General features: G+C 49.0%; 1 pseudogene; it reads left to right on the top strand.

Moving 5' to 3' along the window:
• Positions 1–1648: 1648 nt before the first annotated feature.
• Positions 1649–4221, top strand: LOC119571529 (annotated as a pseudogene).
• The last annotated feature ends 419 nt before the right edge of the window (positions 4222–4640 follow it).

A 4640-nucleotide genomic window follows, 5' to 3' on the forward strand; every position in this document is an offset into this window, starting at 1 on the left:
TGTGTTAGTTCACGGCACGCGTTCTCACCCTGCAGCCCCTCGGCCTCCAGACATTCTGTGAGGCGTAAGCCAGCTGAGTACGACGGGAAGGTGGCCTGGGAGGCATATGTTGCCCAATTTGAAATGCTGGCATCTGCCCAGGGCTGGAGCCAGGAAGAGAAGGCCTGCAGCTGGTAACAGCGCTAAGGGGCCCCCGGTGGAAGTGTTGGGGCATCTGCCGGCATCCCAACAGGCCTCTTACACCAGTGTGGCAGAGGCTTTGAAACGCCGTTTGGGGCACCACCACCAGGCCGAGGTATATCGGGCCCACTTGAAGAAGCGGACTCGTGAGCGTGGCGAGACACTGTCCCAGCTGGCGCAGGATGTGGAGGCGCTGGTAAGGAGGTCATACCCTGCGGCTGCGGAAGAGATGATCGTGTCCTGGCCCGTGATTTCTTTGTTGCAAATCTACGTCAAGCAGGCACACCCTGAGGACCTGCAGGTGGCGCTGGCGAGGGCCTTGGAGTTCGAGGCCTTCCTGAAGGCAATGAGTGGCCTAGGGCCAGCTGCTCAGCCCCGCCGTGACCTCCGGGGCCGGAAGGCTAAAGTGGAGAAATAGCATTGAAGACGGTGAGCCCGAGAACTTTCCAAGCTTGTGTTGGGGCTGCGGAGAGTAGGGCACAGACGTAGTCGTGTCGGAGGGAGCGGAGAACACGTCCTTTCAACCGGAGGGATTCTGATACCTTCCAGCAGTGCTGCAAGGACTGTGGCAGGTATGGTCACTAACCAAGTGCATGTCCTAAGGCTAAGGAAGTGGTACAGGCGAAAACTCGGACAGGCTGGAGAAGGAAGCCGAAACCCAGCCGTCCTCGGTTCCCGGGCCCGACTTGGGTAAGCTGCCGTCGAACCAGCACGATGCAGGTGGAGGGCTCAATAGATTGGGAAGCCATGCCGCCTGACAGTGGACCTGGGGCTGAGAAGACCCTAGTGCGGCTGATATGTTGGCCACTATGCGACTTCCAGACGCACCACAGAGACTGTGTGGTGTCACGGGCCATTGTGTGCACTCAAGGGCCAGTGGAGGTTCGTATTGGCGTGGGCAGCACGGTGCAGCGGCTGCCGGTATATGTGGCCGATCTGGACGAGCACTGCTTGCTGGGCCTTGACTACCTGACGCAGAGTAAGGCGTGTGTCGATCTTGGACGGAAGCTGTGAGGGTGCACGGTGAAGATGTGCCCTTGCTTCCAGAGGTTGGCCTGTGCAGAGGTAGTTACGGCTCGAGCGACTGCACCTGCCCCCAGGACAGAGTCTAGAATCCAGGTGTCGACTGTCAAGAGTGATGCGTGAGTAGAGGGCCTCGTGGAGCCCATTCAAAACCTGCAGCTGGCTGATAGGCGTAGCGGTTGGGCGGAGCCTTGTTGGACCAGGGAAAGGGGTTAGTTACAGTGTTGGTAGCTAACTTCTCCGATAAGGCCCAGAAGTGGCCAGCTGGGCAAAGCTGGGGCACTTGTGAGGAAGTGGATCATCCAGAAGAGTCGTCGAGGAGCGAGGAGTTGGTTGGTGTGGGGCGTCCTGCCTGCACTTCCTCGAGGACTTGGCGCACCGGCTGTGGCGTTACCATGGGCCAGGAAGCTACTCCTGGGGCCAGTAGTAGCCCCCAGTAGTAGCGATGAGGGACGTGGCAGACGCTGACCGAGATGAGTGGGACGACATTTGGACGGTGAGGGCGATGCAACAGACGTCAATAGTGACCATGAGCCAGGTACTTGGGACAGGAGATATCCCTCTGGGTGCCACTGCCAATCTGACCGCCGCCCACACCTCTCCAGAGGCGACCCAGCGAGAGTGAAGAAAGCCGCGCTGGATGAAAGATTTTGTGTTTCTGAGACAATGATTTTCAATACCCCGGTTACTTTTGTTTGAAAGATTTTGTTTGTTCCTGAGGACTATTTTATGTAAATTTCTGTAGTTTGTTTCAGGTTTAGGTATGTCAGAGCAGACGGGTCGTCTGCTTGATAGGGGGGGATAGTGCTACGCCAGTGGGTCTTTGTCTCTGTGCGAAACGTGTGTTAACATGAAAAGGATGACCTGGGCATGTGTTAACATGAAGGGACCTGGGCAAACATGACGCAGCTGGCTGTTGGAGCGGAGGAACAAGCCAGGAGACGAGTTGGGTGCTGCTCCTGTGAAAACCTCGTGTGTGCCCTTGTGACCTATAAACATTGTGTGCCCTGTTATAAGCTGTATTGGCTGTGTGACATGCTGGTTTCCCCCCTGTATTGTGCTTGCTATAGAAAAGTGTACGGGTAAATAACTTGTGTAAATAAAGGAAAGACTGTCATTTTGTGTTTACGCCCCTTGGGCGTTTCCTCTCCAGGTGTTCTGGACGCTGTGGTGTTCGGTGCCTCTTGGAGCTGTTCAGTGTTCACGACCTGTATATAACACGCCGTCTGCCTAGCCTGCCTTGTGTTGGTGGCAGAGAGAGACGAGGCGGACCGGCGTGAACAATATATATACATATAAATTCGTGACACGTGTCCTGTTGCAAAATTTCATATCAAAAACGATATAGATTTTCACACTAATCCTTTTACTGTGATTTACCCCCCCCCCCCCCACAAGTGTTCCTTCAGTTGCTTTCTCCCTATCTCTTACAAATATGACGTCTGTAATAAATGTGTGATAACAAACATAATATAGCTAGAATTATTATATTAAATAATAACAATAACTTGAAATAAATGTGTTTCACTTGACGTTTTATCGGAAGTATCAAATCCATTTTTTCCTTTTTGCTGTTTCATGGGGCTTGGGCAGAATGTATGAAAAACACAAGTTTATTCGACGAAAATACATATTTTCACTTTTAGGCTGCTTTTACTAATATATGTAGCTTTTTTCCATAAATTATGAACACTGGATGGCAATTACTTCATTCATTACCTGTTAACTAATCTTCAATATTATGTTTACTTAGGAAAACAGATCAAAATTGATTTTTTAAAATTATCTGCCGCGTCAACAAGAACAATCAAACTTTCAAACCAATCGCTGCTCCTGACTTCTTACAACCACTTATGAAACTCATTAGAAACATGACTGATAACAAAAGTACATCCATTTTATTATTTACATCGTAAGACGAAAGAAATCCCCTGGAGGACGCACTTGGGCGTGGCCTCGTGACGTCATCGTCCCCCAAGTATATTTATAGCAACCCCATAGCAGTGTCCAGGAGAAGGACACATTCGCTCGAAAGATGAAGGCCCTCTGGTAAGAACAAAAATATTCCACTCACAAAAGATTTGAAAACAAGTGTGAAAACAGGTTTCAATTCGGTAAAAAAAAAAAAAAAAAACATTTCCATTGTTTCATTTTAAAAACTAAGAATTTGGCCTTTATCTTGAATTACTGTTCATGGGGTCATTCCTTATATTGTTCCCTTCTATATATAAGGGATAAATGCTTGCTTCTATGCAGAAAGAAGTAAAAGAAAAAATCGTGTGCCATCGTCTGAGAACTGAGCGGTGTATAAATAGTTTTAAACTTTCGTAATCACAATGTTTTGTGTTTTTTTCCCATTAGGTGATTCTGGTCGCTGTATCCTGTTGCTCAGCACAGCTGGTGCTGCCGTACGCGGCGCCTGGTGCTACCTCAAGCGAAGCTGATCACTACCCTGAGATAAAAGACCGATCTCAAGACCGTTTTCCTTTGGTCTCCCCTTACGCCCACCCCTTCGGACATCCATTCGTGGCTTCCCCTTATGCCTTCCCCCAACGCTGCCTACCCCTACTCTTCCCACCCCTACTCTGCTACCCCCAATCCTCAACGCCGATGATACTCTCAAGGCACCGAATTCCCATACATTTACCAAAAGGACGAACAGGAGCCAGCTGTTAGAAGAAGCACGTCGTCGTCGTCGCGACGTCAATCCCCTCCCGTACCTCCACGCCGTGCCCACCGTCACCAAGCACACTGTGGAGACCAAGCAGTTCGAGCCCAAACGACGCCAACACCCCCGCCGACACCACCAAGATCGAGCTCAACCACCAAGGAGCACGAGATCTCCGTGCCGCCGTCAATTTCGTGCAGCCCGGGGGTCAACGTCAAGCCCGTCACCTACACTGCCTCTCCCATGCCGTCCTTCCCTATGCCCCTGGCCTTCCTTTCGCCCACGCTCTTCCATACGCCCACTACCCTGGCCTCTTTTGGCGCCCCCGCATCAAGCTTGACGAGGAGTAACTCCAACTTTCCTTCATCCTTAATCTTACAAAAAAAACGACACTTGCTGATGGAAACTCATCTGTTGATTCGGGGTTGGAATCAAACATACACGGTGTGTTTACCAAAACTCGGTGAAATGAAGAAAATCAAGTTGACATAACAGTTCCCCAAAAAATTTTAATATAAAAAAGGATTGAAATTTACAATAGTGAAGAACAAATCACAATATCATCTAACAAAAAAGGTGTGTATATGATATGTACATCCAAAACCATCAACCTTTTTTCAAAAAAAAAATATTAAAATCATATGAAATATTCTTATCCCATTCCAAAAAAAGGTTTTCTGCGAGATATTCTTAACTTAAATCCTTCTGGAACTTTACAAAATTAAAAATTTACGTAAATGCTACACGAAACAAAAAAAAAAAAACTTAA

Source organism: Penaeus monodon, unplaced genomic scaffold (assembly GCF_015228065.2).
Source record: "Penaeus monodon isolate SGIC_2016 unplaced genomic scaffold, NSTDA_Pmon_1 PmonScaffold_668, whole genome shotgun sequence".
NCBI classification, from domain to species: domain Eukaryota; kingdom Metazoa; phylum Arthropoda; class Malacostraca; order Decapoda; family Penaeidae; genus Penaeus; species Penaeus monodon.